Source organism: Pelophylax lessonae (genome assembly GCF_965119305.1).
Source record: "Pelophylax lessonae genome assembly, chromosome: 8".
In the NCBI taxonomy this organism is placed as follows: Eukaryota; Metazoa; Chordata; class Amphibia; order Anura; family Ranidae; genus Pelophylax; species Pelophylax lessonae.
In genome coordinates, this window is record NC_138775.1 from 192915465 (window position 1) to 192929170 (window position 13706).

The window sequence follows — 13706 nt, forward strand, 5'->3', positions numbered from 1 at the left end:
CCATGGGATTGGAGAGGCTCTGGAAAAGTCCTGGAGGCGAGCATGGGAGGAGGTGACGAGGGAGATAGAGACCCGGGAACTTGCTGGCTTTCGCATGGAGATGCCAGATTTTCCTTAAGGCCTCATTCACACAGGTGTCCAGGGATGGTACAAGGGGGGTAACTGTCCCCTGGCCACCCACAGGAAGATTTTACCCCCTTCATGAGCAGGCCATTTTTTTGCTATTCAGCACTGTGCTACTTAAAAGTGTTGTAAACCCACCTTTAGAACTTTTACCTATAGGTAAGCCTTACCTATAAGTACTGTAAACATCCCTTAAACCTGCACCGTTTAGGAGATCTTTACATTGCATGCAGCTGATGACGTCATCTGGGCATGCACTCTGAAGAAATGGCCGCTTCTTCAGAGCCCTGTGCCGTGATGGGCGGCTCTGGCCAGTAATACAGCCGGAGTCTGCAGATCCGGGAAGGAAGACGCGCAAAGATGGATGCGGGCCGACAGCGAGGACAACGCGGGCTTCGTTTGCAGGTAAGTGTCAAATAATGTGCTAGTATGCGAAGCATACTAGCACATTATGCATTAACTTTGCAGGGGGGAAAAAAGGAAGAGTTTAACTGGCGATTGCGTGGTAATGCAACACTGTATGCAAAGGAAATGTACATCATTTTTTTCACACAAATAGAGCTTTCTTTGGATGGTATTTGGTCACCTCTGAATGTTTTATTAACCACTTCTGGACCGGAAAGGTTTTTCCCTCCTTAATGACCAGGCCATTTGTTGCGATTTGGCACTGCATTTCTTTAACCGGTTCTGGACCGCCCACCGCATATATACTGCGGCAGGCTGGCCCTCCTGCGTGAACCGATGTAGGGCTACCTCAGTTGTGCCTGGCAGCTAGGGGGCGAGTACGCGCTCCCGCCCCCACTCGGCAGCGGAGACTCTGATGCACGGGGCAGGCGGCTTCAATTGCTGCCTGCCACCCATGATCGCTCGCCGCTGAGAGAGAAGAATGGTCAGCTGTTGTAAACACAGCTGCCCGTTCTTCTCTCTGGAATGATCACAGAGCTCCTGTGATCCTTCTATATAGGAACACAAGTCTCTATGGTCATTCCATAAGCCCCGTCCCCATACAGTTAGAACCAATCAAAATACGCTTTATTACCAAAAATATGTAGCAAAAAACAAATGGGCCTAAAATGTTAAAAAAATTTAGTTTTTTTACATTTTTTGGGGGGGAATGTTATATTGCAGAAAGTGAAAAATATTGTTGTTTTTTTTCAGATTTGTCTCTTTTTTTTTTTTTTTTGTTCATAGCGCAAAAAATGAAAATCACACAGGTAATCAAAAACCACCAAAAGAAAGCTTTATTTGTGGGAAAAAAAGGACATCAATTTTATTTGGGTACAGCGTTGCACAACCACAAATTGTCCATTAAAGTAGCGCAGTGCCGAATCGCAAAATATGGCCTGCTCATTAGGGAGAAAGTCTTCCAGTCCTGAAGTGGTTAACTGACAACTGCACGGTCGTACGACGCTGTACCCAAATCAAATTTATGTCCTTTTTCCCCACAAATAAAGCTTTCTTTTGGTGGTATTTGATCACCTCTGGAAATTTAAATTTTTTGCGCTATAAACAAAAAAAGCGACAATTCTAAAAAAAAATATATATATATTTTTCACTTTCTGCTATATAACATTCCCCCCCAAAAAAATGTAAAAATCTATTTTTTTTTTGTCATTTTAGGCCAATTTATATTCTGCTACATATTTTTGGTAAAAAAAAAATCTCAATAAGCGTATTTTGATTGGTTTGCGCAAAAGTTATAGCATCTACAAACTAGGGAAAAGATTTATGTCATTTTTTTTTAAATTTATTTTACTAGTAATGGCAGTGATCAGCGATTTTTAGCGGGACATCGACATTGTGGCAGACAGATCGGACCCCTAACTGACAGTTTTGGGGGGACCAGTGACATTACTACAGTAATCCGTGCTAAAAATATGCACTGTTACTGTAATAATGACACTGGCAGGGAAGGGGTTAACCCAGGGGTGATTAAAGGGTTAAGTGTGAGCCTAGGGGGTGGTTTCTAACTGTGCAGGGGATGGGCTTGTAATCTCAACACACAAACCTGTGTTCCTAAATAGCAGGAACACATACGGACTCTGTGTTGATACCAGAGAGCGTTCTCTCTTCACGGGGAGCATTTGAGTGGGTGCGCACCACACAGGAGCGCTCCCGTGAACCGCCATACAGGTACGACAATTCGCAGGAACCTGTCACTGTATAACTGCGGCGGCTGGTCGCCAAGTGGTAAAATAAAAAATAAAACATTTTGAAATCAAAACAATATTTCCTACATTCTGTTATAAAACCTATCCAATAAAATCAAATGTCTTCCTAAATTTAGGCCAAAATGTATTCTGCTACATGTGTTTGGTGAAAGCCAAACTGCGTTTTTGGGGACACTATACTATTGCGGACACTAGTATAGTTCTCATCATGAACAAGATACTAATCCGTGCAGGCACTATACTAGTAATGGCAGTGATCAGCGACTTATAGTTTGGTGGGCAATCTGTAGCTAACAGACAATGACTGGAAGGGACACTAATTGACACCGACGTTGCTAGTGACACTAATATAGTGATCAGTGATAATACCAGGGGTCCCCAGGTTGCTGACCGGACCGCACAGGAGATAAGCGGCGAACGCAGTCCGCACTGGGTTATCAGACCGTGGTCCCCGCTCGCCTCCTGTTGTGTGCCCATGCCTGTTTGTCCTCTCCTGGCTCCTCCACCCACCTGGCTGACGATGTCATCCAATCAGCAGGGCCAATGGAGCTGCAGATCGGAATGGAGAGCTCCCCTTGCCCCCTGCCCTGCGGATTTGATGACCTCGTCGGTTGGATGGGGGAGCTGGGAGAGGAAGCATGGCCTGATCACAGCCTCTGCCCTGCTAAAGGTACGAGTCCTGTGCAGCGGAGGCAGACATTAGAATAGGGAAGTGTCATGTTAGAGAGGAAAGGGGGGGGGGGGCAGGGGCACTGTGATGGAGGAGGCTGTGATTGTTAGGGGCACTGTAATTTAAGGGGGACTGCTCTGCAAAGGGGCACTCCTTTACAGTGCAGTACCGTCCCCTTTACATTACAGTACCCCCTTACAGAGCAGTCCCCTTTACATCACAGCCCCGCTTTACATTGCGGTGCTCCGTTTACGTCACTCCCCTTTTACAGAGCAGTCCCTGTTACATTATTGTAGGGGGACTGTGCTGTAAAGGGGGGCTTAGGACAGACCCAGTGAATAGCCCCCCTCCCCAAGTCCATGGGAAAGTTGGCTCCTGTGAAAGCAGTCTCTGGTGCCAAAAATATATCCATTCAGACACAGAGCTGTGGTTCGTCCCTGCCCCCTCTCTTTGCTGAGTGGCTAGCTGATTTTGATTGACAGCAGCAGTAGTCAATGGTGCCACTGTTTAGCCAATGAGGAGGGGAGTCCCGGACGGCTGAGACAGTCATGGATATCGCTGGATTGAGATAGGGCTCAGGTAAGTATTAGGGGGGCTGAGGAGGGCTGCTGCACACAGAAGGTTTTTTTATCTTAATGAATAGAAAGCATTAGAATGAAAAACCTTCTGACTTTACAACCCCTTCAATTGTTGCAGGCTTGGTTTCCAGGCTTTTTGGTCTTAGCCAGTCAACCGGTGCTCAGTTCCCAGGCTTTTTGGTCCTAGCCAGTCAACCTGTGCTAAAAAGGGGAAAGGCTGAGGTCCAGGGCCCTTTTTCTTCTTCTTGTACTGATTGGTTCTGTTTATGGTGTTGTACTGATTGGTTTTGTTTGTGGTATTCTGTCTGCTGCGCCTTGCAGCCCGTTAAAGACACCGGGACTTTCAGAGACATCCAAGTCATGGACAATGCCATAAGGGACTCTCACCTCAGAGAGGTATGCCTGGGCAGCCACACTACTATAGTTAGGGGAAGGATGTTTTTCCTATTGAACTGTCACACTTGTTCAGTAAAGTTACAATAACTGTTATGAGCCTGGGCTGACGTTATTCAAAGGGGTGCATGTGGGTTCTGGTATATCTAAAGAACCAGGGACTGTAAAGCACAATAGGGTATGAAGTAACACCACTACAAAAGGGTTAACTGGGCAAGAGAAGGAGAAGAGGAGTGTAGTTGCTATGGGTAACTAAGTGAAGGAACAAGCTACAAGCAACCAGTCGTTAGGCATGGTACCTGGTAAGGCGACAGCTCCTCTGGTAGGGAGAGGGTCGTTGTCTGCCTCCCTAGTGGTTGATATCCAATAGCAACCTGATCTAAACCCACGTTACGGAGATCTATGGTCTGGTCACAACTTACAGGAAGTGAAAGAATTATTAACTTCATGCATGAGATCCGTGCTAGGTACACAGCGGGACTCTATTCTGTTACTGGGAGTGAGGTAACAGAGGAACGCTGGGCTGGTGGAGTGGGCGCAGGCTCAGCACATTTCTCCTGATGCAACATACAGGTACAGTGTGTAGTGACATAGGACAAGATATTTTTCAGTCAAATTCTGCATTATTACTACCCAGTAGGGATGGGTTAAGGCGTGTTCGGATCCTAGTCCCAACCCACCTGAGCAGTCTTATCAGGAAGCCGTCACTTCACACCACCAATCATGAGCAGCCTAGTCAGGGCATGTACAGTATATGTGCAGCTGGGGGCCAGGAAATGCCTTACTGCCTATGATTGGTGGTGTGCAGTGACGGCTTTCTGGCGGGATTGCTCAGGTGGGTTGGGACTAGGATCCGAACAAACCTGAATCCATCCCTACTGCACACAATGAAGGCTCATATCTAAGTCCAGGAGCTGCTCAAATGTTAGATTCTTCACATGACTGCAGTCTCCGCCTGGTCCCAGACATTGATGAAGCGCACTCCGTGCAAAAGGTACCCCCACGTGCAGGGCGAGTAGGCTTCTCCCACACACAGGTGGCAGGAAGTAAAGGACGCACTGGCCCCAGGTGAAAGTTACAGCAGAATGCTGGTGCCAGAACTTTGTGAGCCTTTGAACCTTCTATATTATTATTATTATTATTATTATGAGCATGCAATCTCTATGTCAGGCTGAAACTTAGGGGAAAAGTAAAATTCCATTTAACTTCCTGTATCCTTTCTTTACCATATACAGTATAGGATGTACATTTTTTACAGGGGCCTACTGGCTGGTCCAAAGGAATGCAGAATTGTCTTCTCCAATTCTTTTACCTCTATGGACAGTCCTAAATAATGCAGAGAGCAGTGATGATGTAATGAAGCCAGTGCCATTTTCTTCAGCATTGTACTGTGAGCCCATGGGGCTGTGCTAATGCGTCTGAGAAAGTGGATTGAATGACGCTAATTTGTCTCTTCAAAAAAAAAAATCAGAAAAAGCCTGTAAAGTAAAATCTGAAGACCTAAAATTTCGGCTGGGAAGACTTCTTTTTTTGCAGGCACCTTTTTAGGGTTTTTTTTTTTTTTTGTGATGGCATCAATTTAAGTAACAGTCTGCTGTCCAAAAAGTTCTGTATTTAACCACTAAAGTCCCAGGTGCCATTTCAAAACGGAGCTGAGACAATGTTTTTTTTTTTTTTTCCAGGAGCACAAGAAATTAGCACTAGAAATGAGCAGGTGCTAGTGAAATTCAGTACTGGAAGGCTGTCCTAAGCCTAGGAGCTTAAATGGTCAGTTTCTGGGCTCCCAATCCTGCTAAACAGGACCAGGTATCAGCATTATTCACTTTAAAAAAGTTTGTTGGACCACACAGAATCTGATGGAACAATTCCTGTGAGGTTTGAGGAATCTAAGACCACCAAGATGCCCCAGTGGGATCTACTTCTGGTATTATAGTATCCTTGTGATAATCAAAATTGTACATTTTTTATATTGACTTAAGGTGTTCTTTTTGGTTGCAGCTACTTCTGGCTGAATGAACTCAAAGCCTTAAGCCCTGGGATGTAAAGAACTGTTTGTAACATTCTTTCCTCACAGAGCTGTGTTTTGCAAAACGTCTTCCCAGGTTATCATTTTAACCAAGAAATGTGACTGCCTGATGAGGCACAGCGGACTCATCCTCTGAATGTGGGAGAAGTCCTACAGGGCTACATTCAGGCAACTTCTGAATATCGACTCTCAAATTAGTTATCCATCATCCCTTATGGAAAGAGCATAGGTAAGTGGGGCTCTATGACTCTTGAATTCCATCGCTTTCTGGATATTTAGGCCTATTCAAGCAGCAAACATGGCTAAATATTTGACTCTATTTGAAGTGACAGTGCATTGTACAACTAGCGTTGCCACGTCCGGTGTGTATTTTGTGAAAGTTCGTCTGTAAAGCGACAACCCTGTCTTCTTGAAAGACATTTTTATGTTGCATTATTGTGTTGTGCCTACCTTTCTGACTACTATAGAATTAGATTGCTGACAACTGTAAAGCATGTAAAGTAAATATTAATTTCTGAAAACCCACTCAGTTGTTTTTGCTTATGTGTATGCTGTCATGAGATGGATCAGTAAAACGTCCTGCTCCAGAAAGTGTAGCTACTATTTAGAAGAGCGGGGTAAGCTGGTGGGTTTTCAGTTCATTGGTATGGGTTCCACTGGGAGTCAGGACAGAACCTTACCCCAGGTTTATGCTGTAATGCAGTGTTTCTCAACCTTTTTTTCAGTCATGGCACCCTTTAAAGTTATGGCTAGTCTTGAGACCCCCTCCAAAACTATGGACAGTCTTGAGGCGCCCCATTCTAAATGTAAAAACTATTCTGATAGTTTTAAATATTGCAGCAACGTCAATACACCCAACATTAGATTATTTATTCTTCCAAAGTAAATACACTTTTGCAAACTGATACTGACTAGTATTCCAATGTTTCTCTTTTCCCTCAGTTTTTCTCTATTACTTAGCTAATAAGACCCTAAAGCTGATAGAGAGAGGCAGGGGAGCGTCAAACAAGGTTGATATGCAGACAACTGACATCCTCCTTATTAAATGTTGATGCCATTGGTCGTTAGGAGATTGGCAGCTAGAAGGTTGTAATGGTGTACAATGAAAACCTGTGGCTTTGTGTAACTAACAGGCAGGTTTCATCCACCCACCGGCTTGTATACAATCTTGAGGCAATTTTTAGGCATTTTGCCAAGGCACCCCTGAAGAAACCTCAAGGCACCCCAGTTGAAAAAGGCTGCTGTAAGGGATATGTCCAGAAAGGAATTCACGGTATTTGATAACAATTTTTAGTTTTCACTTTCCACAAGTACATGCCTGGGTATGGCACAAGGATCCCAAAACAATACTTTTTTTTTTTTTTTTAAAAAAGGGTGTTTTCCTGAAACAATATTAAATTGGTTTGTAGATGTAACTAATACTTTGTGGAGTTCTAATTATCTCAGTTCTTTACATTGTACATAGACAACCCAACATGGTTATGTGTGATAGAAGCAAACTTTGTGCAGAGTTGATGTCTGATAGAACACACAAGGATGTGACTTTCATAGGGATCATGGTGATTCTGCTTACAATTACAAATGCCCAGGTATGAAAGGGGCCTAACTAAACCTACCAATTTTCCTGTTTCCCAAAAAAGGTAACTTTCAAGGCATGCCTTGAACTATAACTTTTTTTTTCCTTTCTTTTTGAAGTGGTGCACAAAAACAAAACCCCATAAGTGAACAAAAAAGGTGCATGTGAAAACACACACAAAAAAGTGCACCTAAAGGTGTGCTTCTTGTCCATTCCCCCAAAGGGGTAGGACCCTACTCTGAACCCTGAGGCACAAGGCTGCTGACAGGGACAAATTTCGACTTAGTCCACCTTATCAAAAGGCCTTGCAGATCCTGCTTCTCGTCAGTCGAAGCCGACCACTGTATTAGGTGAGTGACTCTGGAAGAGAAACCCCCTGGTTCAGGGGAGGAAGGAACCTAATAGCCACACATCTTCCACCCTAGACTCCAGGGTAGGCCTGAAGACCCTCACCCTCCATCCAGTGAAAAGAAACATAAATAAAAGTGACAAATGTGAGGGAGAAAAGTGAATTAAATAAATAGTGGCTGTACCATGTGCACTGGCTAGGCCCTGGGGCCTGGTAGCAAAAGTGCCCTAGACTTAGCCAAAAGGCCTAGCCCATAGAGGCGCAGTGCAGAAAGAGTTTTTAATGCTGTGACCATGTGCCTGTTCACACAGTGGGGTCCCACACCCAGGTATTACTAAGAGCACCCCTGATGTGACCACTCCCAGGGGGCACAGACACCACAGACTCTCTGCCTTCCCAGTCCATGACCAGTCAAGGTAGACCCATTCAAATCAGTAGGAACTGGGCCCCTCCAGTTTTCCTGGGGGAATTACTCTCATGCCCCACCCACCTGTTGGTGCACCGAATTCTTTTCCACCCATTACTAGCCTTCAGAGCCCCCATCATACCAGAAGGGATACTATACAGCCAGCCATTCCTACCAAAAGGGCAGAATAATGGTGGAACACCCCTTCTGGACATTGTAAAGATCATATACTATACTTGATCCTAGCTGAAATGCTGTGAAGCTTTGAATTAAAACTGTTACAGATACTAGTGTGCTTATGTTAGTTCCCAACTGAACTTTCCAGCCATAAAAATGGCTGGTGGCATAACTGAACATGTGCAGCATCACGGCACCTGCAACTGAAAAAGATGCTAAAACAGCAGCTTTCTTGGCTGTGAAGGAGAAGAGGGTTTAGTTCTGCTTTAACTCACAAAGTTCTAAATATGTATAATAATGACTATTGCTATCAGACTGACAGCTAGTGGGATTCATAAATCGGACACATTTCCTAAAAAATGACCTACTACTATGGCACATAACACATGCTTGAAGCTAGCTTTACATACAGTATCTCACAAAAGTGAGTACATCCCTCACATTTGTGTAATTATTTTATTATATCTTTTTATGTGAAAACACTGAAGAAATGACACTTTGCTACAATGTAAAGTAGTGAGTGTTCAGCTTGTATAACAGTGTAAATTTGCTGTCCCCTCAAAATAACTCAACACACAGCCATTAATGTATAAACCGCTGGCAACAAAAGTGAGTACACCCCTAAGTGAAATGTCCAAATTGGGCCCAAAGTTTCATTATTTTTTGTGGCCACCATTATTTTCCAGCACTGCCTTAACCCTCTTGGGCATGGAGTTCACTAGAGATTCACAGGTTGCCACTAGAGTCCTCTTCCACTCCTGCATGACGACCTAACGGAGCTGGTGGATGTTAGAGACCTTGCGCTCCTCCACCTTCTATTTGAGGATGCCCCACAGATGCTCAATAGGGTTTAGGTCTGGAGACATGCTTGACCAGTCCATCACCTTTACCCTCAGCTTCTTTAGCAAGGCTGTGGTCATCTTGGAGGTGTGTTTGGGGTCGTTATCATGTTGGAATGCTGCCCTGCAGGCCCAGTCTCCGAAGGGAGGGGATCATGCTCTGCTTCAGTTACAGTATGTCACAGTAAATGTTGGCATTCATGGTTCCCTCAATGAAATGTAGCCCCACAGTGCCTGAAAGCACTCATGCAGCCTCAGACCATGACACTCCCACCACCATGCTTGACTGTAGGAAAGAGACACTTGTCTTTATATTCCTCACCAGGTTGCTACCACACACGCTTGACACCATCTGAACCAAAAAGGTTAATCTTGGTCTCATTAGACCACAGGATATGGTTCCAGTAATCCATGTCCTTAGTCTGCTTGTCTTCAGCCTTGTTGAACGTCCAGTGACCAGTATGAGAGAGTAAGAGCATTAAAGCGGTTGTAAACCCTATAAAAATAAAAAATAAAAAAAAAAACCCTGCAAGACAAAGGCATAATGAGCTAGTATGCATCGCATACTAGCCCATTATGTGTAACTTACCTTAAAACGAAGCCCCGACACGGACCCCCGGACATCGCTGCGGGCGCTGCCATGATCCCTCGCCGTCTCTTCCGGGTTCGGCGGCTCCGGCGCGCTGATTGGCCGGAAGAGACGGCTCCGGCGCGATGATTGGCCGGAGCCGTGATGACGTCACTCCCGCGCATGCGCGCGGGAGTGACTTTTCCGGCAAGCTCCGGCAAACATAATTGAAGGTCCCCCCGGACCTTCAGAGCGCATGCGCCGCTCGCGCGAGCAGCTGCATGCACTGTAAATATCTCCAAAACCGTGCAGGTTTAGGAGATATTATTTGTACCTACAGGTAAGCCTTATTATAGGCTTACCTGTAGGTAAAAGTGTCAAAAAGCGGGATACTACCGCTTTAACACCAAATTTAACACACCTGCTCCCCATTCACACCTGAGACCTTGTAACACTAATGAGTTACATGACACCGGGGAGGGGAAATGGCTAATTGGGCCCAGTTTGGACATTTTCACTTCGGGTTGTACTCACTTTTGTTGCCAGCTGTTTAGACATAAATGGCTGCGTGGTGAGTTATTTTGAGCGGACAGCAAATTTACACTGTTATACATCTGTACACTCACTACTTTACATTGTAGCAAGGTGTCATTTCCTCAGTGTTGTCACATGAAAAGTTATAATAAAATATTTACAAAAATGTGAGGGGTGTACTCACTTTTGTGAGATACTGTATTTGAGTTGTGGTAATCCGCATTACCACAATGCATGTACCATCTTGAACAATCATTATACATTATGCGTGGGATATTTTCTCTCTTGAAACTAAGTTTTACAGTCCATGTATTTGCGTAAAACCTTGCTTAAATTAATCAAATCTAAAACCTCTACGAAGAAGTGTTTGTAAATTGAAAAACAGAATGAACAATGAATAGAAATATTTTTATTATTGTAATCCAAATGCTAAAATTTTACATAACAAAGCAAAATTCAATTTGAAATTATAATATTGCATATAGGATTACAAAAAAGCTGCTGATTCTTGTGCTCACTTTTTCTCTGTTAGCAGGTTGTACTGCATCAGCTAATAAACTCAAATATCACAGCAGTATGGTGCAGATTTACAAAAATGAAGTAAAACCGGAGCATTTACCCGTAGAGAACAAATAGGTTTCATCTTTTACATGAAGCAAGAAACCTGTTTGTATGTTTAACTGCTTCAGTTTTTAAACCATATACATTGCTTAACAGTCATTCATTCTTAATGAGCAATAAATGAAAATGAATACATGGATAGTACTACTTGATTTTGTAACTTAAAATGACAAATGTATGTAGCAAATGGGTATTTAACTGAAACATAAAAAGGTGCAATAGCAAAATGTAACATTTAAAGCTGTCCAACCATAATACAATTTTGTAATCAGTTAATGCTAGGTATAATCAAGCTGTGTATGTACCAGATAACAATAAAGCAGGTTTGTAAAAAAAAAAAAAAAAAAAAGGTAATCTTAAGCTGCCCATAAATGTATAGATTTATTTTCATCAGTCTGCAGGCTGAACAAATTAAATCTAAAGCCGGGTACACACTATTATTTTATTTTTTATTCAAGCCGCGGGTTAAACATAAAAAAAAAAAAACCTGTCAGTTCCAGTCGGAGCCACTGTACTAACCATGTAAGGTTAGTTCAGCTATCTCCTCCGCTGATCTGTTGTGTTCTGACATGTGGATGGCCCCACTGCTAGAACCCTCTGATCTGATTGGGAGTCGGTCGGCTGCTGGTTTTCCAGCATGCACATCCAGTAGGAGACCGACATACGCACGGGCTGAATGTTGGCCAGTTTTTTTTTTTAACTGGCCGTTGTCTCCTGACATTCGGCCCATGTGTACCCAGCTTAACAGATTCCTCAATCCAAGCTAAGCAGCATAGATGGACACAACTGAACAGTGCCTGTGTCTGATTGGATGTAGGCACTGTTCGGCTGACAATTTCCCATCCAGCTCCTTCAAGAAAAGTCAATTGAAAAATCAACTTTTGTCAATCCGGATGTTACTGACAGGGTCACACACAAAGAACATTTTGGCTGATTTATTGCAGTCACCCAAAGTTCGGTAAATGTATATCCAGCTATAAGCGACCTATAGACACAAGACTTTTTAGTTAAAATTTCTGATTGTTTAAAGAACTGTCAAAACATGCTAGGGTCCTGGTCTTGAAACTTGCTATAATTTCCACTCAAGCTAGCCATTAAGGCTGGATTGACATTTATGCGTTTTTAGGCACATGCGATTTCTATTAAAATAAATAGAAACACATTAAAACACGCAATGACATACATTTGTATGCACTCCCATTGCATTCAGTAGCACTGTGCAGAGCAATGATGGCCTCCCTATTGCAGCATACATGCTGCTGTGCAGGAGATTACAGGGAGGTGATATTCATGTATTTATTCTAGTTGCTGTTTATGTTAAATTGACTGTCTGGAGTTCTTTAACTTGTATATCATTAAAGTACACCTGCCAGGTGCCATGAATCCAATGGTGCTCCTGGAAGTGCCAAGAGCTGGTCTCTCATGCGTCTTGCCAGGGTATTATTATACGATGAGCAGCCTTATTGGCTGAAAGGAACATGCAGGATCTGTGATGGGGTAAGTCACCACGTGGCATTGCCAAGTGGCGTTCAAACTTGCTGGTCATAATACTTATAAGTTCCCGAGCACGTGGGGTGATATAGAAGTCCTGTAAAGATATGTCTAGTAATTCTATAGTCTTTTGAGTACCATTAGGGTACTGACATGTTTACATTCGAAAAAATGGCTTTGCCGTTTATTGTCTTTATAAAAAAAAAAAAGAGGCATTTGATTTAGCAGCTAGTCTGTTTGTCAGTTTACAGTTTGTATTGATTGTACTGGCATTGTTTAGCCCAGCTTCATTATTACTTCATTAGTAATGTCTTTTTTTTAATCAGAAATAATACAGTATTTTCATAATCATCATTCTTCCATTGACCTACAAACACAACTCTCAGCATTCCACAGTTAAAACCATATAAGCATAAACAACATCATTTACAATATATTTACAAAGGAAAAATACAAAAATAGAGAAGTTTAGCAAATGTGCGTGTTTCAAAGGAACACTATTGCTCCTATAAAAGCACTGCAACTGACAAGCATATAACCGGTAAACTTTTCTTCTGTTAAAACTCCTCCATGGTTATACAGGTTATAGGGAATAGGATATGCAATTAGCTAAATCACCTGCATATAACAGTGCAACCAAACATTCATATTGGTTCTCCTAATCCATTAAGATAAGAGTTCCAAAGTGCTTTGCAGAAGGGTTGCGGGAGGAGCAAAGCAATATTTCTAATGCGAAGTGGGGAGGGGGGTCTTACAGTGCATTCCATTCATTTTATTTTAAATACTTAAAATAAAGCCCTTTTTTTTAATTTTTACTTTGGTGACAGGAAACAGTTCTACAAAGCCTAAAGTAATCTGAACTGATTTTCTAATGCACTGTTTCTCAACTCCGGTCCTCAGGGCACACTAACAGGCCAGATTTTAAGTATTACCTTGGGGAGATGCAGACTAGAATACTGCAATCACTGAGAAGCAAATGAGATCACCTGCGATGTATTTTAGTTTTCTTGCAAACCTGGCCTGTTAGTGTGCCCTGAGGACTGGAGTTGAGAAACACTGTTCTAATGTATGGGAAAACTCTTCACGGCTCCTTTTTCCATGAACACTGAAGTGGTAGGATTTAGGGTTTAATCATTTTGCATAGAAAGTGATCAAATATACAATGCAAATTGAATCAGTGCTTC